At 45.6% G+C, this 22906-nt stretch overlaps 1 long non-coding RNA gene and 1 pseudogene across 1 annotated transcript; both read right to left on the bottom strand.

The window, feature by feature from the left end:
- The window catches only part of LOC149329168 (uncharacterized), a 57663-nt pseudogene that overhangs the window by 23544 nt on the left and 11213 nt on the right, over positions 1 to 22906 (bottom strand).
- LOC149329169 (uncharacterized) lies at positions 992 to 7266 on the bottom strand. Its single transcript, XR_016285549.1, has 3 exons — positions 7015 to 7266; positions 6036 to 6209; positions 992 to 1971 (listed from the first exon to the last, which is right to left on the bottom strand). It is a non-coding gene; the product is annotated as an uncharacterized LOC149329169 (long non-coding RNA).

Below are 22906 nucleotides of genomic sequence, written 5' to 3'. Positions count from 1 at the left end.
TATTGCCTTCGGCACGCTTCCCCTCAGTTCCCTCTGAGTAACAGTGACTGACACACAGCAATTGAAAAACATAACAGGTTTTAATTCACGATGTTTCGGCTGGAGGACCAGCCTTTTTCGAGTATAGTATAGCATTCGAAACAAAAGCTGTGCGCTTCAAATGCTGTAGTACACTTGAAAACGACTGGCCCTCCAACCAAAACATCGTCAATTAAATCCCGTTAGGTTTTTCTTACATATATACGAGGTGTTTCAGGGAAGACTAAGTAATTTTCAAAAAACAGGTATTTTGAGATGAATGTATGGCTTTTTCATCATAGTATTACCAGTGTTGGCAGGCACCAGAAAACTTGTGAAGTCTTACGTAATAAGCTGGTTAGCTAATTTTTATTAATGAACCTTTTCACTATCAGAAACTTTGTTAAAACATTAAGTTGGGCTAGTTGGTAACGGCTTGAAGGAATCATACTCTTAGCGGTAAGAACACACACAACACCAAGACGCACACACACAGGACACCCGCTAGACTTCAACTATCTGTACTGGACACTTGTACGACATAAATATGTATCACTGAGCACACACAGGTGCCTCGTCATCGGCATCAGGTCTAACTACGCCCTCCCCTCTCCTCCAAGGCATACGGTTGCGCCGATAAACAATCCCTTTTTCTGCCAATGCCAGGGAGGGAGTGCTTACACACGTCACCCGCCTCTTGAATACGAAAGGCCTGGGAGCCGAGAAAAAAGAAAGAAAAATTATCGAAGTCTTTCGTATTCAAGAGGCGGGTGACATGTGTAAGCACTCCCTCCCTGGTGTTGGCAGAAAAAGAGATTGTTTATCGGCGCAACCGTATGCCTTGCAGGAGAGGGCAGGGCGTAGTTAGACCTGTTGCGGATGACGAGGCACCTGCGTGTGCTCAGTGATACATATTTATGTTGTACAAGTGTCCAGTAAAGATAGTTGAAGTCTAGCGGGTGTCCTGTGTGTGTGTGTGTCTTGGTGTTATGTGTGTTTCTTACTGCTAAGAATATGATTCCTTCACTATCAGAGTTAGGCGTCTAGTTGCCATTAGAGATTTGTAGCAGTTACATGCACTGGAGGGGTTTCTTTCCCTGTGTGCTTTCAAAAGCGCATGTATTTTCGCACGATGCAGCCAAATTTTGTCGAGCCACAGCGGCGAAAGTAATCATGTTTTGTACATTCCAGAAACTGATATGGCTACTACGAACAACTGGCTAAAAGTCTCTAACTGCAACCAGTTGCAAACCTGTGTTAGTTAAAAAGTTAATTATCAGAAATTAGTTAACCAGCTTACTAAATACACCTCACCGGCTTTCTGGTGTCTGCTAACACTGGTAATATTATGCAGCAAAAGCCATATTTTTGAAAACTACTTATTCTTCCCTGAAACACCTGGTGCATATAAATACTGCTCACTTTCCTGTACAACACAGAAACGAAATAATTTCTTCTGTAACATGAAAGTTCCATGAGCCACATAACAAACCCGTGGAAAAAAACTGCATGCACACACACACATCTCTCCAAAACAGCTAAAAAATCCCACACAGTGAAACAATGCTTACACTGTCATAAGACCAACATTAAAGGCTGCAAACACTAGCGAATTAAAAGTCAAACAAATGCCAAACATATGCTAAATGTCCCCATGGATGTAGATATTAAGCTATGAGCTGATTTTAATAAAAATGCATCAGCACAGAAATGCTTAAGCGACTTTGTTGGTGCACTATCCTGACATTTGTCCTCAATATCAGGCAGCCTGCTTGTTGTTCATCATCATCATCAGCCTGACTATGCCCACTGCAGGGCAAAGGCCTCTCCCATGCCTCTCATTAACCCTGTCGTTACTTGTCTGCATCACCAGTGGAAGAGGTAGCGTCCTAGTGATGAGACGTGTGCACGAACAGGTAGCCTTCTCCATGGCAGAATGCAGCAGCAAGAGAACTGCACAAGAAAACATTCAAAGTATACAGTTATAGTAACTTCTAATAGAATCAAACACGGAGCAGCAACAATCAGTTAAATGTGCACTAAAATGCAGCACTCCGAGTGAGTTTGATAAGGCTGCTGAGTAATAGCATAAGCAGCAGTCACAAGACTAGAACTAAATGTAATGCGTCCTTGAACAAGAAAAAGCTATAACATGCTGTTGTGTTCAATTCTGCCCCCACATTCGAAGACTGAATGATATTCACAGGAACTGACATTAACGTGTTACACCTAATTAGGCAGGCTCGAGACAAGGCGGTAGGTGACTATGGCATAGGTTCTAGGAACAGTAGGGGAGAGTTATTAGTAGAGTTCGCAGATAGAAATAGTTTACGGATTATGAATACCTTCTTCCGCAAACGAGCAAACAGGAAGTGGACGTGGAAGAGCCCCAATGGTGAGACTAAACATGAAATAGACTTCATACTGTGTGCACACCCTGGCATCGTAGAGGATGTGGAGGTCCTCGGTAAGGTCCGTTGTAGCGACCACAGAATGGTAAGGTCTCGTGTTAGCTTAGATTTGAAGAGGGAACGGAGGAAACTGGTGAAGCAAAAGGCTATTAACGAGTTAGCATTAAGAGGGAAGGTAGAGGAATTCAGACTGTCGCTGCAAAACAGATTTTCCGCTTTAACTGAAGAAGACTACCGCAGTGTTGAAACAATGAATGATAATCTTACAGCTATCGTTACAGAGTGCGCCGCAGAAGTAGGTGGTAGGATGGTTCGACAGGATACCAGCAAGCTATCTCAGGAGACTAAAGATCTGATTAAGAAACGCCAAAGCATGAGGACTTCTAACTCCACAGACAGGATAGAACTAGCAGATCTATCGAAGTTAATAAATAAGCGCAAGGTAGCCGACATAAGAAAGTTTAACGTGGAGAAAATCGAGCATGCTCTAAAGAACGGAGGTAGCCTAAAATCAGTGAGGAGAAAACTGGGCATAGGTAAAAACCAGATGTATGCGCTAAAAGACAAACAGGGCAATGTCATCAGCAATATGGATAAGATAGTTGAATTAGCCGAAGAATTCTACACAAATCTATACAGTAGCGAATGTAATCATCAAGTTACTGAGGGAGGCAGTCGAGCACAGCAATGGGACATCCTGCCAGTAACGAAGGAGGAAGTAAAGAAAGCCTTAGGAGCAATGCAAAAAGGGAAAGCAGCTGGTGAGGATCAGGTAACAGCAGATTTGTTGAAGTACGGAGGAGAGATTGTGCTACAAAAACTAGCCACCCTGTATACGCAGTGCCTTGTGACCTCGAGAGTACCAGCAGCTTGGAAGAACGCTAACATTATCTCAATTCATAAGAAAGGAGACGTCAAGGACTTGAAGAATTACAGACCAATCAGCTTATTGTCCGTTGCCTACAAGGTATTTACTAAGGTATTCGCTAATAGAGTCAGGACAACCTTGGACTTTAGTCAACCAAATGATCAGGCAGGCTTTCGTAAAGGATACTCGACAATAGACCACATTCACACTATCAATCAGGTGATAGAGAAATGCGCAGAATATAACCAACCCCTATATATAGCCTTCATTGATTACGAGAAAGCATTTGACTCAGTGGAAACCTCAGCTGTCATGCAGGCATTGCGGAATCAGGGTGTGGAAGAGTGTTATGTGAAAATATTGGAAGATATTTATAACGATTGCACAGCTACTATAGTTCTCCATAAAGTCAGCAATAAAATTCCAATACGGAAAGGTGTCAGGCAGGGAGACATGATCTCGCCAATGCTCTTCAATGCCTGCTTACAGGAGGTATTCCGGGGACTGGAATGGGAACAGTTAGGGATAAGAGTTAATGGAGAATACCTGAGTAATTTGCTATTCGCTGATGACATTGCCTTGCTAAGCCACTCAGGACAAGAACTGCAAAGCATGATCAACCAGTTAGACAGGCAGAGCAGAACGGTGGGGCTAAGAATTAACATGTAGAAAACCAAAGTAATGTTCAACAGCCTAGCAAGGGAACAGCAGTTCGCCATTGGTAGCGAGGTGCTGGAAGTAGTAAGAGAATATGTCTACTTAGGGCAGGTAGTGACCGCAGATCCGGATCATGAGAGGGAAATAACTAGAAGAATAAGAATGGGGTGGAGCGCATATAGCAGATTCTCTCAGATCATGAATGGTAGCTTACCAATATCCCTGTAGAGAAAAGTATACAACAGCTGTATCCTACCGGTACTCACCTATGGGGCAGAAACGTGAAGGCTAACAAAGAGGGTTCAGCTTAAGTTAATAACAACGCAGCGAGCTATGGAAAGGAAAATGATAGGTGTAACGTTAAGAGATCGGAAGAGGGCGGAGTGGGTGAGGGAAGAAACGCGGGTTAATGACATCTTAGTTGAAATCAAGAAGAAGAAATGGGCTTGGGCAGGGCATGTAATGCGAAGGCAAGATAACCGCTGGTCCTTAAGGGTAACGGAGTGGATTCCAAGAGAAAGCAAACGCAGCAGGGGACGGCAGAAAGTTAGGTGGTCGGATGAGATTAAGAAGTTTGCGGGGATACAGTGGCGGCAAGTGACAAAGGACAGGGTTAATTGGAGAGACATGGGAGAGGCCTTTGCCCTGCAGTGGGTGTAGTCAGGCTGATGATGATGATGACCAAATTAGGCTACCACGAAGAGATATTTAGCCATTCCAGTCATATGAAGATAACATGCAGGCCATAAAATATAAAAATTATTTTGTGTTTCTGATTTGTCTGCACAAAAATTCAGGCAGATTTTGTTTTCAAAAGTGATGGCACAAAGACATTGCAATATAATGCACATGTTGCTGTAGATAATGTATCATTTGGAGCTATACCAGGTGTTAGGGGAAAATGTATGAACAAAGAGTACAAAGGTGAGCAAGTTCGTCAGGGCAAGAGTGGCACACTCTAAAGCAAATGAATCAAAATATTAAGGCACACACTGCGTCAGATACAATACTTGTAAGTAAAGCTGCATAGAACTACAAGCGATAAAAGCCTCAGAAACGTGCCCCTAAGGGAGCAGCTGGACTGGTAGTTTTTTATTTGTCCCGCAGCACATCCCTCTAGTGCTGAGGCCTGCTCATATCTGTTTAAGTTAAGAATACAAGGGAAACAAGCAAAAAAGTGTTCCAAAGAAGATAAAAATGTGCACTTAGGTTGTTCTTTAGGAAATTACTTGTCACTAATTGCAGCAATAAATACCTCGAGAAAGAAAATAAGTTATTTACACAGCTTATTACAAACCTTGATGGCACGGGAGAAAGGGAACATCAAATGCATCGGTTCAAGTAAAGCCAGGGGTCTTGTTAATGTCACAGCAATATTTGTTGACTTAGGCTCAGCTAGTGTAATGCAATCAGTAACTGAACGTCGGCATGAATAAAAAAAAACAATGCACCAATACTCAATTCCAAATGCATTTCAACTGTACAGTGCAGTCAGTTGTGACAAAGGGAGTGTGAAAGAAAACCTCAGCAATGCTCATGACATCGAATAAGCACCTTTCTTCTGTACAGCTAAAATATAAGCTTTGCAGGGTTTCATGTAATGCAAGGATAACCTGGTAAGGTATCAATTATTGATGCTAGCAACAAATATGCTTCTAAAGCAGAGTGCTCCACTTGAATGCCAATATTCAATTATGCATTGCCCGTTAGGCCATGCCTATCACATCACTGGTTCACTTCAAACATGCCATACCTTGTAAGAGGTAGGTACTGCTGAAGTAAACCTATAAAATTTATTTGCTGCTTTTAGACTGCTGTATAAAGGTCATGAAGCAGATAATTGTTTTAATTTGGTCTATACTGTGGTCAAGATTTCCAAGCACGAGAGGCATGAGGGAAAAAACAAAAAGCATTTCACACTATAACACAATGCACTTGACTAGGGGAGTGCTTTCATGATGCCCGCAATATCTTTTCCCTTTCTCTTGGTCCTCTCTTAAAAGAAAAAAAAATGAAAGAGAGAGGGAGCCTGGACCAGAAGATTTTTGGCAGGCTAAAAAAGACAAGGAAAATATACCCACTTGTCTACCTATCCTTTTACAAGTGGCACATGCTTGATATCAATGGCTGATAGGCTGAACCAGCAGGTCTTGATGTCATTTGCCTCTGGTTGAGGTAGCATTGGCTCGATGACAGATGAAAGCTGGTGCAAAAGTAGCGTGATGATGCCGGTGGAGCAGCTGTACAGGGCTTGACTGCGGGTGCATTTGAAGAAAGGCTGCATTAGAGCCATGCTTTCATAAACATCACAGAAGCCACATCCCATTAAAACCTCTAGCTGTTCAGTCCAATGTGTTCATGAGTGGAGGCTAATTATTAATTACCTATGCCTCCAATAGTTAGCAAAAAAATGGTTTACAAAGCTTGTCATACTTTTCTTAAAGCTATTATTCGCGAATCACGTTATACTTTTATCGCTTCAGACTGAAAATGGGGGAATGACATAAATGTAGTGAACGTAAAAAATAAAATGACAACAAACCTTCCATTGTGCGATTACCTCAGCTGCACTGCAATGGAATGGTTCTGCTATTTTTAATCGTCGTTTCGTTGACCAGAACTATCAAGAAACACAGCACTTGATGTGACTGCGACGTAGAACGGGCAATGCTCCTTATCCAGTAAACACTCAGGCAGCAGAATCAAAAGACGCACGCCGCTACAAGCACTTTTCGTTCTTATGGTCTCCTTTTCACGCGCTGCTCCTGTTCAGTCGGAATAACGAATCAAGCAGCACCCCATAGTTCTCGGCGTGCAACCAAATTCCATCACATAACTCCTGCGCCGAGGAGCTGACGCAAACAGCGTGAGGCGGCGGGTTAGAAGTTGCATAGTTGGCAAGCGAGCGTGTCAGAACACCTTCTCTCTGCAAACGATCGCGTGGTGCCCGCATTTTGCACCTCACTGCGAACAAGACGCGAAGACCAACCCAAATGCATTCGCAGCCCTCAGTCATACCCCCGACACATCGCAGAAGTCACTTTCCAGTTCTGTACTTACATTTGTCAACGTTCACGGCAAGCCGTTTCTTCTATCGGGCATCGGGCGCCGGCCGCTCTCGGCGTGGTTGCGTGCAGTACGTCAGAGCAGTTTTTGAGCACTGCGTGCGCGTAAGAACGTCTTCCGCAGCACTGGAGCCATCTGTCACCTTCCGAGTTCAGTCACACTACGACAACACTAACGAGGCCGCACATTTAACACAAACAAACTGAAGAAACGCACCCACATCACAACCGTCGCACCCCGCCAACAGAGTCGTTTCAGCGTCCTAAAAAAGATAGTGTAGCGCGCGGCCAACATGAGACTCGCAATCCGCCGCCAGCGAACGGAAAGGTGGCGCTAATGTCGCCTAACTTTACACGCGTTAAAAAAAGAATTGATAAAGCCCTTTTTGCCACAAACTTGTTGCATTAAACGACAAAATATTTTGTTTCAATTACAAAGTCAGCAAATTGGAATGATTGCGGTGAAAAAATGCGTCTACTCACAACCATCTGTTTCTGGCGGCGCTGCGAACGAAAGCTTGGAAAACCGGGCAGCATGCCGGGCAGCTACAGGCGACGCATCTGGGGCCAGGAAAGCCGCAGCCGCTGCACGGCTGCACTGTCTGCCTAGTTCTAAGGCTATAACTCAGCTCCCCGTAACTGCGTCGCAGAATAAGGAATGATGATGATGTTGCCAAACGCTACTGGTTTCGGTTTTTATTTTCGCATATTGTGTGGCTTAGCGTACTCTACACAGCTTGGCTCATGCGATTTAGTGTACGTGTGTGTACCTAGGGAACACGAGCGTTCGCACGCCGCTCTAGCGTGACGCGAGAAACTTTCAAGGCTGCGCTGCAGCATCGCCTCTGTTTTGTGTGTGTTTATATCACGTCATTGGACACCTTGCACGCTCTTTGCTCGAGCGAGCCCCGCCGACAGTCGCGCTACCGTAGTCTTTTTGTGTGCTTCCTTGATTGCTTTTTGCCTCTGCCTTATGCTGTCCTCGGCTCGGCCTCACGTCCGCTGATGGCAGTAAGAAAAGGCGAAGAATGAACACATGCTTTCGCGCGTCTACTCCGTATGACTACGTTAAAACCCAACACTTTATTCCAGGATTCCTTAGTGATTGCATTACGGGAAGATAGAAAATACAGCTTTCACCACGTTTTCCCTCGCCACAGCTTCGTACCGTGTTTTCGTTGAAGGAGATGCAAGTGAAGATGCGGAAGAGGCACTGCGCCTGTGCTTTAGCGGTGCTCAAAGTGGGGGCTGCTCTCACCCTAGCTTTTTCCATACTGGAAGCTCCTCCGTGGCTCAGTACTACCGAAAAATGTAACAAGTCAAGAATGAGGGCTTATAGTGCTCCAATTGCCGTGCACCTTCCTCATGCAAAGCCCTTGTTACCGCAGTTGAGTACAGCGGGCCGCTGTTACCTGTTTTGTTTCTCTATACTTCTCTTTATAGTATCGGCCGCTGAACATGAATAAAAATTAATATTGCCTTGCCTGAAATTTCGCATGTACAGTCGCTGAGGAACGAAGCAACTTGAGTTCTCGAAGCTGTAAGCCTGCACACGTTACACAGAATTTACTCAGAGCGCGAAGCGGTGCGGCCCTTTTCGCGCGGGGCTTTTCAGTCCCGTGCGATCAGCCATTGCTGGTCGCTCGAGGAGGAGGGTAGTGCGAGGGTTTAAATTGGGCGCTCCCACGTGGAGTGGCATAGTGTACCGGGCACTTTTGCATGGCGGGCAGTGTGCAGGGAAAGTGTGCTTGCGGTGCAGGTTCAGGAAGCTGGTGATATAATTTGGGCGCCATTTGGGCTAGCGAGAACGTGTCATTCAATGAGTGTGGAAACACATCGGTGCAATGCTAAACTTGAATTTTTTTGTAGCTCGCAACAATAATCCCTCTGAAACCTCAGAGCGAAACGCTCTTAATGCTAGTGTGTTTTAGCACCGTCGTACGGTACATCACTGTTCAACTGCACGTTAAAATATGACCTATCAAGAATTACAACAATAGCAACACCAACGTGTTTCGAATTGGCAGAGTTGTTGTACAGCTCTGCTGAAATTCTTTGTTAGTTCTGAAATGTTAAATCTGTTTAATGACTGCCTGAGTACAGAATTTAAGGACGAATACGCAGCAGAAAGCATTGTTTTCGTGTAGAATGAGCCATCAGCGAAACTGATTCGCTGTAACGAAGTTATCATTGCGCTTATGTAACACAATATGTCACTAGCTCCTATTTTTTCTTAAAGTTCTTTTAATTTTTTGAAGTGCGAGGCAATAATACTTGAGTATTCTATGAATTCATTCACTTTGTACCAAAATTATTTCGTTTGCTGGTAACTTTTTTCGTAGACTTTATACAATGAAAAATTGTCACTAAATGTCTTCAATTCAAGGCACGTTTCTGAATTTCGGGATAAATGTTCTCTTATGAACTTTGCCCTTTTCCCCGCACTCGAAAATGCGAAAGCAGTAAATCTAGTATTGAGAAAATTGAACTGAAATTTCTAAAAATCCACAGCGTGCTCGGCTATGGGAATGTGATTGCAAATTTTTGTTTCGTCTTCAAGGTTAGTTAAGTTGCCGGTTTGAAGTTGTCGGCTACAGTACTTGATTATTTTAGGCTTTTATTTGTTTATTCGCATCACCAAAATGCTTTCTCGGTTCGTAGTATATTTCTATTGACAGCAGTATATAAGCAGTAAGAAAATTGTATGAACTTTCTATCAACAAATGTTGATGCCCTAAGAAAATGTGACTGCAAATGTTTGTTTCGTGTTCAAGGTTGCTTTAGTTGCATTGACATGTTAGGCTAGAGTACTTAATTAATTTAGGCATTTATTCTCAATATAAAACGTTCTGTCGGTGTCTATAGTATGTTTCTAGTGACAGCAGTACATAGAAAGCAGTAAGGAAATTTTATGAACTTCCTATCAACGAATGTTAATAGAATATGCTTGGCTAAGAGAATGTGAGTGTAATGTTTGTTTCGTGTTCAAGGTTGTTTTCATAGCTTTGAAGTGTTCGCCTACAGTACATGATTTGAGGCATCTATTCGCATGACCAAAAATGTTTTGTCACTTTCTAGAGTATTTCTGCTCACAGCAGTCCGTAAAGAACATAAAGTATTAAAATGGAATATATCTTTTGTTTTAAAACGTTTTCCCATATCCTGATTACATTCCAAACGCATTTGCTGCGAATAATGTTGGTCGCTTTTCGATATAGTGAAATTGTTGACTAGCTGCAACAGATTCCACCATGCAATCAGGTAAGATGTCGTCACGATTATGCGAACAAGATAGTGTTAATCACCTCGAACACCATGCAGTTTGTTCATTTACTTCTCTCAACGTGTCAAACTGCACCCAGCTTTTCTAGTAACTTTCTATTGACAGGAGTACATACAAAGAAGTAACTTCTATCAACGTTGTATGAACAATTGTTGATAGAATGTAAAAGTTACTACAAGGTTACTAGAGTCAATAGAATGTTAATACAAATTCTAAAGAAAGTTGATATCCATTTTTGTAAGGGGGAAGCCTCTTGCGGGTGTCGAGTGCTTTTCGAGAGTTAACAATCAGATCGTAGACGAAGTCGCAACACAAATAGCATTTACAGAACTAAAAAGGCTAATAAGTCGGATGTTTGCTCATCTTGTATTTGCCGAGGAGCGCTCCTGCCTGCTAGCAGTTACGGCGCACTACGTCGGTTAGCTAGTAGTTTCTCACGCGGTATTAGTTTTGTGTCTGCCGCTCGGGTTCATGTGCCCGTTTTTTTTATCCTGAACCTTCGGTTTGCTTTTATGCAAGACTTATGCAATCTTAAATTTGGGAAGTGTCACAGGCGAACGGATCCGCAACGGACATTCGCGTAGCCCGTGTCAGTGACTTGCGCACGTAGTAGGCAGCGTAAATCGATCATTTACCGTTCGTGGTCGGCTGCTCGATCGTCGCGTATTTTGTGAAGATCGTATTTTCCAAGGTATGACCCACAGTGCAGCGTCGCCAGTCATGGTCGGGCGATCACTTTGCCGAATACGAATCCTGGGGAGCATAAATGCGAGCAACACAGATGTACAGGTTGTCTTTATTATTATTATTTTTACGCGCCGAAGCTACACGTGGGCTATGAGGCGCGCAGTAGTGGAGGGCATCGGATTAATGTTGACTGCCTGGGGATCTGTAACCTGTGCCGAAACTTCGATATACTGGCGTTTTCGTTTTTCGCCTCCATCAGAAAAACGGCTGCCGCAGCCGGGATCGAACCCACGTCCTTCGGCTCAGCAGCACAACGCCGTAGCCACTAGGTGGCTATGCTGTCACCAGGCATTTTAGGCTTTATGTAAATTTGAAAACAGCTCACAACGTATCGTCCCTAATGCTCGACTAATTGTTGTTCTGGCTTATTTCGGATAATTAACCTCACTTGCAGTTATCTTGCAATTGTTCATTAAGCAGCAGTTTTCAGAAGAACATAACTACAAAATCTCTTCTTAGTTCCAATGTAAACAAGATGTTTAGCAAAGCATGCATTGAGCCAAATGCAGAAAAAAAATTATTTGCAGTTATGCAGCATATTTTACTGTGCGTTTTTATTTTGCAGGTGTCTTTCCACTGCATCCCAGATGAGCTGAATATGCGCAAAGCATGGCTAATCGCCATAAAGAGAGATTCCCCGTTGAACATTGCGACTGCCCGCATCTGCTCAAAGCATTTCACAGAAAATGACTTCGTGAGGAACATAGTAGCTAGTGGGCGCAGGAGGCTAACTGTCACGGCTGTACCATCCGTGTCTGCATTCTCCATGCCCGAAGAAAAGACGAAAGCCACCAAAAGCTCTTAAAATAAAATAAAAATAAAAACTTAAAGTAAAGCGATCGTACACGGTCCGCACCAAGCAACTACGTTCACTCCATGACCACAAGCCCCCAACATGGCGTCGCTTGCTTGTTTCGGTTTTCTTCCGGTAGATGGCAGCACTTTAGCATAAGGTCTATACTGTGACGGTGTCGACATTTACATCGCATTCTTTTTTTTTCTGATTGTATGACGTCCTACCAAGGAAAAGTGCAGGCAAAAAATAACGAAGCGAATAGATGTCGGGCCACTCGTGAACTAAAGCATTCTTGTTATGTGTAACGCCTACAGCTAGGTCGCCTGAGGAACGGAAATGGCGGTTTCCTCGGGGCAGCCTTGGTACAATGCAAGAACGCTCCCCCTCAGGTACGGTGGGTCAGCAGAGGACAAGGCGGCGAGACGCGCTCGTGCGAGCGAAGTAGCAGCAGCGTTTGGAGGGAGTGACAAGCCATCCGCACCAGTGGCATAGCCAGAATTATTGTTCGGGGGTGGCGGGCTCATGTTGCAGCGTGACCACATAGAATTTGTGGACGGATCAAACTCAAGAACAATAACTGCATTGTCATTGTGCATTAGATAACGCTACGCAATCTCTAGACAAGTGAAATATGTATTTTTTTAAATAAAAGAATGTAATCGTATGTCTTAAAATTCGTGGCAGATATAACTAATACCAATGCTTGGAAGTTCTTGCGTATTCACTAAGGAAATAAAGTAGCACACGATGTCTAGAACTATATCAGTCCGAAAGCAGCAAAGCAGTGCATGCCGCTGATATGGGAAACGAAAAGGCCCTGAAATCAGCAAGTACAAGAAGAATATTTTAATGAATCTTTGTCGTTCAAGAACCTTTACATTTTTGTACACATGCAACGGCCAGGGGAAAATCTCAGTGACGCTATGAATCTTTGTCGCCCAAGAACCTTTACATTTTTGTACATATGCAACGGCCAGGGGAAATCTCAGTGTCGCAGTCCTTCGTTCCAGTGTACTGCAGCAGCAGCAGCAGCTGTCACCGGTCATGTATTGCGAGTAATTGCAGCGAAATTTTAGTCGCAACTGCGAGCAAATGAAGAAACGAGTTGTGAAAGATATACATTAGAAGTGCGAAGATAAAATCGAGTATTACAAATGCGAAGATACAACTTTATAAAAGGACAAAAAAGTGCCCCTGGAAACAAAGTCACAGCATGTATACACAGAACCTCACAACAAAGTATTTAAATACACGTATGTATCCATTAAATTGGACGCGCATTCAAAATGGACTGAGGTGTACGTCATGACATGTGCGTCCGCGCAAGCCACCATAGCAAGATTACGTGATTTCTTCGCTCGATACGGCGCGCCGGAGACTGTTGTAAGTGATAACGGCACACAGTTCACCTCATCCGAGCTCCAAGCGTGCATGAAAGAGCACGCCGTTCGACAAGTTTTCACTTCTGCCTATCACCCGAGCAGCGATGGGCTGGCTGAAAGGTTTGTGCAGACGGTAAAAATGGCTGAGGCTTAACTTGGGTTAAGCCTGGAGAATGCGAAGCATCATCGTGTCGCGTAATTTGGAGGCGCACAACCACAGCGACGGCGCGAGGTGGGCCCCCGTTTCTCCACTGTCGTGACGTCATCGTGTCACGTGGTGTGACGTCATGTATCTAGTGATTTGGAGGCGCACAACCACAGCGACGGCGCGAGGTGGGCCCCCGTTTCTCCACTGTTGTGACGTCATCGTGTCACGTGGTGTGACGTCATGTATCACGTGATTTGGAGGCGCTCAACCACAGCGACGGCGCGAGGTGGGCCCCCGTTTCTCCGCTGCCGTGACGTGATCGTGTAACGTGGTGTGACGCATGTATCACGTGATTTGGAGGCGCATAACCACGGTGAAGGGCTGAAGTGGTAGCTAACGTAGTATGCTTCGCATAAAAACGCCTTACGCAAAGGCCCAGCCACAGAAAGCCTTGAAGAAACATTATCCAAGTTCCTGATGGCCTATCGGAACACACCGCATGCGACGACACTTCAGACACCATCTTATTTTTTCCTTGGTCGTGAGCTGCGCACTTGTTTGGACGCTTTAAAGCCCGCCCTGTCGCGTACAGTCGGAGCAAGCCAGTTTCAGCAAACGATGCTGCGAAGTGCTGATCATACTGTGTTTCAAGCGAATGAACAGGTTTTGGTGCGCAATTTCAGGAGCGGACCAAGGTGGCTCAAAGCAACTATCGTGCAGCGCACCGGGCCAGTGTCGTACGAGGTCAAGGTGCAGACACCCCAGGGATCCTGCATGTGGAGGCGACACAAGGACCATTTGCTACGAGCCTCGGCTGCGAACACGCCGTCACCATTTGCGGTGGGGGAGGAGACCGACATCTGTCATCCAGAAATTTCAGATTGTCCGCCACCCTCATCAACCGCTGTCTCCGCAACTAGCCCTGCACCCGTGGTCAGCAGAAACAGCCCTACGAGGCGGTACCCTCAGCGAGTCAGGAAGCCGCCTGACCGATACCAGCCATCGTGACTCTCCAAATTGCGGTGGAGGAAGTGACGCGTGCCGGCGTTCTGTGCGAGCCGAGAGAGACGTGTGCCGGCGTTTCGTGTCTACCGCGTGAGACGCGTGATGACGCGCCAAATGACGTCAGCAGTGGCTCTACAAAAGCGAGCGCCTGCATGAGCGCCGCGGCAGAACGCATCTCAGCTGTTGCCCAATAAAGTGCTACGCAGCGTTCTTATCGCTTCTTACTTGCCGGGACCCGCGAACACCGCAGTCATCTCCTTCACCCGAAAAAGTATCAAGTCTAGCTATACTTATACCGTATTCAAAATGATCTACTCTCTCACGTATCACATTACAAATACCTTGGCGTTTCTTCATATCTTTCATGTCATTCGATATCTCATGCATATGCGCCGTCGCCTCCAAGTCATTAATCTCCGAAATCCACCATCTGATATTCGAAAACTAGCATAGCTCACTTTTGTTCGTCCACAACTTGAATTTGCTTCTTTCATTTGGTCTCCCTGTCACAATAACATGATCACCACGTTAGAATCTATCAAAAACATGGAAGCGCGATTCATTTCACGATACTACAACTACTGTTCAAGCGTCACTCAGATTAAAACCGATCTTTGGCCACAATCCCAAAGCACACGCCGCCACCTCACTCTCCTAACGCTATTTCACAAATATGTACATACACTTGAATAGAACAAGTTCATTTCACCTCGATGTCTCAGCCCGCACGTTGAAAAGATTATGTAATCAGCTCAGTTTCGCAAGGATATAGGTGATACATTCGGTGTCAATTCATCCGCACTACCAAGAGCCATGAGATTACGGATTGACATAACAGACAACATCGCTTCCACATCTAATCTAGATTCTTTCCATACCTAACTCATCACACATTTCACTGAAACCGTCATTTAGCACGCCTTCGTTCAAATCATTGTTATCTCTTATTTTTTGTTCTTTACTTTGCTGCAACTGTCGTGCCATTTTGATGTTTTCTTACTTACGTTTCCTTTTCTTTTCACTCCTATATGCTTGCCTTAGTGGCGCTACGCTACTCACTGTTACCACGTTCCGCCAGCACAATATCCTTTATTGCTGGTATTTATTTTGGTCGGATGTTTTAGGGGAATAGCTTTCCTTTGTAGCCGTATGGCTGCGCTCGGGTGGATGTCAACGACTAAGTACTCCTATTTGTTATTTATTTTGGGTCGCGCATTTTTTTTTATTTCCGCGTCTCTTCTTCTTCTCTACTAATTTGTTGATATGATGTTTATCATGACTGTATGTTTCCCTTTTGTTTCCTTTGGTTATGAATGCAGAGTATAGTGTTTTTACGCACTACTTACGCAATGCCCAATGGGCCTCTAAGGATTTCAAATAAATAATTAAATAAGCACAAGCGACGCCACTGGAGCCTCTTGTCAGTTCTGGGAACGAAGGTTGTCTGCTTTTTGGAGGGTGCGACCCAGGAGACTGTAACTACGAATTTGGCAACATCCCGCATTTGCATCGTGGGGGAGCGGGAGGGCGATACGAATAACTTAAAGGGGTTGTGGAAAGAAAATGAAGCTGCCCGATTTTAATTTTTACTGCTTCCATAAACATTAGACATGCTAATTCCGAAATATTTCGACTCAATATTGAGTCTTCATTTAATAAAGCCCGTTCGAAATCGCTGCCTTTTTGAGCTCATGAAACGACCACGCGCCGCCGTCGGCTGGCACACGCACTACTCTACTACGTCATTTTAAGAACTTCAGAAACGTAGAGATATCTTCAACTTTCGTTTGCCCTAAAATAATAGCTTTATGGGAAATTCAGAAAGTGAGACAAGGTTTTACGATTATTTGCACGCGTAATTGCACTCTGTTAAACTGCAGCGCGTGGTCATACATCAATCACTGACCTGGGACCAGTTTCGGTTTCGGTTCTGCTTCTCCATCCTCCTTGGCTTCAGTATCAGCGGCTCGACATAGCCTTGCGTACGTGAACCTATCTAGGTGGTGTTCCTTGACAGCGGTGGTTTGAGTCAGAGAATCGAGCTGAGCAAGGCCAGTCCATCTCGACGACTCTCTGTTTACATGAACTCGATACGAACGAGTCAGCTATCGCGGCGCGCATCGGCTCCGCGCTTCTGTTCTTTGCTGCGGAAAAATATATTCCAGAAGCGTGAAGAGGGTTAGGCATAAATTGCAGGTGGGGCTGCGAGTCAACCCACCCCTTGCGATAGAGATGAAGACTCGAGTCCACGACCGGGTTCGGAGGTTCACGGGCGGGGCTCCCGCAGGCAGAGGTGTCGCGGTCTCTCGGCATGACTGCTACTTGCCGGGCGCGCGACGTGCCGTTTTGAGCGGCGTAACGACTGACAGCAGCTCGCCGCCTGCGCCCAACCGATGTCAATGACAGGCCGCACGCGGCGCGTCGCACTGACAACGGGTAGAATGCGAGGGCGCAGAGCGCCAGCGTCATAATGACGTGGGGGCGCGTTTCTCAGAGCCGGCCTGTCAGCCTGGATGCCGGCCGCCGGCGTCAGAAAAACACGCTAGTATTATTTGTTCACGCTCATAACAAGCACTGGAATAGATGAATGCCAAAAATGAATCATTTTTGAGGATCGCTGGCTGATGCCGAGTTGCTGGCAGTATTTAATTCGGCGATACAAGCAAATTTCATCCAATGACCGCTTTATTTACTGCCTGGTCGCCGCTCGCATAGCTGGCATTTGCTAGCTCCGCTGGCGTCGCGGAAATCGAGCATATCTTTATTTTGTTATGGGACAGGCTCACAGTTAAAGGGGTGACGAGAGTAGTACCTTTTACAGCGCTGACCAGTTCCGAAGCTCCCTCAGCTGCGGTATCGATAGTATCGATGCAAAACCAGGTAGGCTTAGCGACGACCAGGGCCGCCGGCAAGCCTCGATCGCAGCTTCATCGCCCGGCGCGTCCGCAGGCGGCATCGTTGCCGAAAGCTCGGCATGCTGCCACTGCTCGAATATAACAGGCAGCCTTTCTGATAGCATGGCGTTGTTTTGTCTTTTCTGGTGCGAATGTGAAATACAGCGAGTCTGCAGGCCGGCCGGCAAACCTGGATCCCGTCCGCTGGCGTCATAAAAATGAGCTAAATATTTTTCTTCACGTAAATAATAAACTTTGGGAGCAAGAAATGTGGAAAATATATCATTTTTGAGGATCGTTGTACAATGCCGAGTTGCTGGTAGAAGCAGCAACTGTAATACGAGCAAATTTCTTGCCACAACCGCCGCTCAGCTGCCGCTGCCCGCGGCCGTTGCGGTCCGGCTTGCGCGCCTGGCGTCCGCTATATAGCTCCGCTGCCGAGCGCACCGCAACAATGACCATATGTTTTGTTGTGAGACGATGCTGTTGACAGTAAAGCGATGCCAAAAGCAGGCATTTTATTATAACACAGGCTACTTCCGAAGCGCTGTCCACCGCGGCTTCAATGCGAAACAGGCCTAGCGACGACCAGGGCAGCCAGAGAGCAGTGCAGTTCGTCGCCCGGCGCGCCCGCGTCCAGCGCCGTTGCCGAAAGCGCGCTACGTGGGCAGGCATGCTTTGTGGCCGCCCGAGTACAGCCGGCAGTCTTTCTGATAACATCGCTATTTTGTCTTTTCTGGTGCGAACTTCAGTAGCAGCGCGCAGGCGCTGGTGTGCGGTGGCAAAGTGTTACACCGGATGTGGGCCGGGCATGAGTCTAATGGCGCAAAGATGCTTGCCGCTCCGTGTCCCTGCTTGCTGTAGGCGGCAGTTCGCAAGCGGCGACTGGTGCGGCGCGCCGTCCAAGTTTTCCCACATGTGTCAGCTTGACACCTCCATGGCTTGACAGCTAGCAGACTCCATTCTGAGCAGACGACGCTGCCACATTCGAGTCAATATGCGTGCTGTAACCTCGGTCAACTATGGCTAAACAGGCCTCGCTAAGCCGCCATGTTGTGTTGACGACAGAAGCCTCTGATTGGCTTCTTAAAATGACGTTTGCTGTGAGTTGAGGGGGACGCGCGCTGCAGGAAACCGAAATTTAGTTTTTTTCGCGATTCAATCAACCCAGACGATGAAACGAACCAAAGTATACTACAGAATGAAGGGTCAGAATTCCTAATACACACGCCGTTCAAAATTTTCGGAAAACGTTTCACGACAGTTTTAGCTGTGCGTCCGCAAGGGCTTAGCGTACGCAAGGAGATTGCGGGGACCGTAGTGCGCATGCGCAGAACGCAAGCGCGATCCGTGCGTCTTGCGTACGTACGCAAGCCAGCGGACTTTGCGTTGCGTTGCTTGCGTGGTTAACGTGGCAACATGGTGGCGCCCTGCACGCCCGCTTCGGACCAAATACTGCATCGCCGGTGCATTTCTCGACGCGATAGCTAGCTCTAAACGGTTGTATTCACTTTTATTTTGTGCATTCTCATCCCTCCGTAACGATATATGTGACAAATAGTAATCGTTTTTTAGATAAATCCAAGAATTTCTTGATGTTAAGCCTAACTATCTACGGCGTACGCTGTCGTCATAGCAACGACCTGCGGTAAAGTACTTCTCCAACTTTGCGCGAGAATTTATATTTTCATTTGATTCAATTGATTTACATTAAAAAAGAAACAAAGCCTTCGAATACAATCACCACTGCCATTAATAAAAGCGGAAAAAGTTTCCTCAGCACACAGTTCACAAGCTTTGACTTCCTGTCGCTAGATGGCGCCACTGTGCCCGTTCTGGGAAAGTAATCTTCTGCGAAAGTAATCTGCGAAAGTTCTGCGAAAGTAATCTGGGTTATAATCTATCGTACAGAATAGGCGGAAATGTAGTTGAGCAGCGACTCCCGGGTTTAATGTATGCGGACGATATTGTACTGTTAGCAGATAGCCAGGAAGATTTACAAACTTTGCTTAATTGCTGTGGAGACGAAGGAGACGCTCTAGGATTCAGTTTTAGCGCAACTAAATCAGGTGTGATGATTTTTAACGATACAACTGATCAGGTGCTTACAATACAAGGCCACGAAATACCCAAAGTGGCCGAATACAAATACCTCGGGATATGGCTAAACGAAGGGCAGATATACACGGAAAAGCATGAACAGGCTCTTAGGGCAAAAGGACGAAGAGACGCCGGGATAATGAAACATAGGGCATTATGGGGGTACAACAAATATGAAGTACTAAGAGGTATTTGGAAAGGAATAATGGTGCCGGGACTTACTTTCGGCAATGCGGTTCTGTGCTTAAGGGCAGAAGTTCAGTCGAGATTAGACGTAAATCAGAGAGCTGTTGGAAGATTAGCACTAGGTGCCCACGGCAAAACCACAAACGAGGCAGTACAAGGGGATATGGGCTGGGCATCGTTCGAGGCACGGGAAGCTAAGAGTAAAATACTATATGAAGAACGCCTGAGGAAATTGGACGATAACAGATGGGCAGCTAAGGTATTTAAATATTTATACAGAAAGAACGTTGACTCACAGTGGCGGAAAAGAACTAGAAAACTAACCAGTAAGTATGCCGGTCATGAGGACGGAGAAAGAAAGAGCATTAAACGACAGGTCAAGAACGCGGAAGTTAAAAATTGGATGAATTCAATGGAAAAGAAACATAGTGTAGAACTATATCGATTCTGGAAAAGGCAGATCAGGAAAGAATTTTTCTATGATAACTCAAGAGGCAGTGCCCTACTTTTTGAAGCTAGATCAGGGTGTCTTAGAACGCGCAGCTACAAAAAGAAATTTAACGAAGAAGATGACACATGTGCAGCGTGTGGTAGATCTGTGGAAACAATTGAACACCTCATAATCAAATGTGATGGTATCCATCCGGATGTCGATGCAGGCACAGTCACTCTTTCTGAGGCCCTAGGGTTTAAAGATAACAATGGTCATGTAAATAAATCTGCAGTGGAAGTCAGCAAAAAGCGATTGGAGGATTGGTGGCTGAAAAGCAGAGATGTGGAATAAGGTTAGAATAGTAGGAAACCGTAGGCAAAGTTGATGGAGAATCTTAATGAGAATTGCCAACACAGTAAACAAAAAAAATAATAAATAAAGAAAAGCTGAGCATGGTGGCAATTGCCACCACCCCGTTTCAAAGGGGGCGCTCCTATCCATCCATCCATCCATCCATGCGAAAAAGTTCAGTCGAGATTAGACGTAAATCAGAGAGCTGTTGGAAGATTAGCACTAGGTGCCCACGGCAAAACCACAAACGAGGCAGTACAAGGGGATATGGGCTGGGCATCGTTCGAGGCACGGGAAGCTAAGAGTAAAATACTATATGAAGAACGCCTGAGGAAATTGGACGATACCAGATGGGCAGCTAAGGTATTTAAATATTTATACAGAAAGAACGTTGACTCACAGTGGAGGAAAAGAACTAGAAAACTAACCAATAAGTATGCCGGTCATGAGGACGGAGAAAGAAAGAGCATTAAACGACAGGTTAAAAACGCGGAAGTTAGAAATCGGATGAATTCAATGGAAAAGAAACATAGTGTAGAACTATATCGATTCTGGAAAAGGCAGATCAGGAAAGAATTTTTCTATGATAACTCAAGAGGCAGTGCCCTACTTTTTGAAGCTAGATCAGGGTGTCTTAGAACACGCAGCTGTGCAGTGTGTGGTAGATCTGTGGAAACAATTGAACACCTCATAATCAAATGTGATGGTATCCATCCGGATGTCGATGCAGGCACAGTCACTCTTTCTGAGGCCCTAGAGTTTAAAGATAACAATGGTCATGTAAATAAATCTGCAGTGGAAGTCAGCAAAAAGCGATTGGAGGATTGGTGGCTGAAAAGCAGAGATGTGGCATAAGGTTAGAATTGTAGGAAACCGTAGGCAAAGGTGATGAAGAATCTTAATGAGAATTGCCAACACCGTAAACAAACAAAAAAATAAGAAAGAAAGAAAAGCTGAGCATGGTGGCAATTGCCACCACCCGGTTTCAAAGGGGACGCTCCTATCCATCCATCCATCCATCCATGCGAACGAGGGCTGCACGGCGGATGCGGCAAACCAGGCGGTGGTTGCAGCGACGAAGCGCCGATTGACAGAGTGGTGGACGCTGGTGCGACACTAGAACAGTACTGTTTCGTCGGTATTTGCGTGTGTGTTTGCCGCTTCGCGTTTGATAGTAGTGTTTTTGTGTGTGTGTATATCCAGCCAGGGCACCTTTGGTAGGCGCCCACCCGTTACAAAGTGAAGGCTACATCATCATCATCATCATCATCATCATCATCATCATCATCATCATCATCATCATCATCATCATCATCATCATCATCATCATCATCATCATCCCGGGCGCTACAAGGTGGATGTAGAATGGTGGCGAAGGCTGGGCCCCAAAAACGGTTTAGCGCGACTGCAGCACAGCCACTTTGGGCGGCCGAAACACTCATATAATATAATTCAAAAGCACAAATAAAAATGCTATAAAACAACAAAAAGAAATGAATATTTTAATGCCACGTTTTATAAGTTACGTAAACTATTTCAGGTGAACGTTACGCCGAATTCTCTAATTTTTTTCAACGCTCTTGTTGCGCTCTCTGTTGATCAGTGTGCGGTGCATTTGCAGCGCGACTTTGCAGGCCTAGTTTCGGTACCCGGCCACAGTGGCTGCGGCAGCTTGCGAAGCGATTTGTTATCTCCAGCTGCCTGCTATGGCGCGCCTTGGAAAGCATGCAAATTAAGCTCGCCAGTCTCGAAATGGCCCCTTTAAGAAGTTTTTGTCGTCCTTGCCCGTCGCCTCTCTGTCACCGTTTGGCAAGATCTGCACCCCGCTGCACCGCTGCAGCGTTTCCTTCGGTGTACGGCCAGTGCGAAACCTTTTCCCGAAGCTTCGCGCTCATCGCTTCGAGCGCTTAGCTCTGCATTTCAAGATGAGCTTGCGGCATGTGAAAAAACCTTGCTCCGTGGCACATTGTGACAGCATGGGTTGTACCGTGATTGTCTTACCAAGACTACCACGCTTCCCTCTGGACTTTCGCAGGTGAGCTCTTGCCGTTGTCGTCTGCTGTATATATGCTTTTTTCGGGCTTTCCGCGCCTATCGTAGCTGTAACCGTTTCATGCGCACTTGGCTTCATGTTATCGGGATATTTTAGTAAATTGCAGGGCACGCACGTGCAATCATAAGATGTCCAAAAGACACAAATCATTTGTCTTATTTGTAGCTAGTTTCGTGCAGCCGACTGTCATCAACATGAAATTGATACCGGGCTCTCATGAGCAACCTCGTGCCCTCTACTTGCCTCATGGTCAATTTAAAACCAACTGCGCTGCATAACAGCTCTGAGCATGACATTAATGGGTTTTGCAGCACCGTGAAGCCAATTTGAGGATCTCCTCGCAACTGACAGTATCGAAACTCAACCATGTGTATGTGCGCCGCATTGACTGTGCCTTAACTGAATTCGGCCAGCAGTAGTTATTGCCGTTTCACGTATACATGACCGTCAATGTAGTTTTAAACTCATTGCGCTGCATCGCTCTCGTCACTCTTTGAGCATAGAAAAGC

The sequence above is a fragment of the Amblyomma mixtum genome, chromosome 9 (genome assembly GCF_055824585.1).
Source record: "Amblyomma mixtum isolate Tamu chromosome 9, ASM5582458v1, whole genome shotgun sequence".
NCBI classification, from domain to species: domain Eukaryota; kingdom Metazoa; phylum Arthropoda; class Arachnida; order Ixodida; family Ixodidae; genus Amblyomma; species Amblyomma mixtum.
Note: the sequence above shows the minus strand (reverse complement) of the source record. Positions and strands in the feature narration are given on the sequence as shown.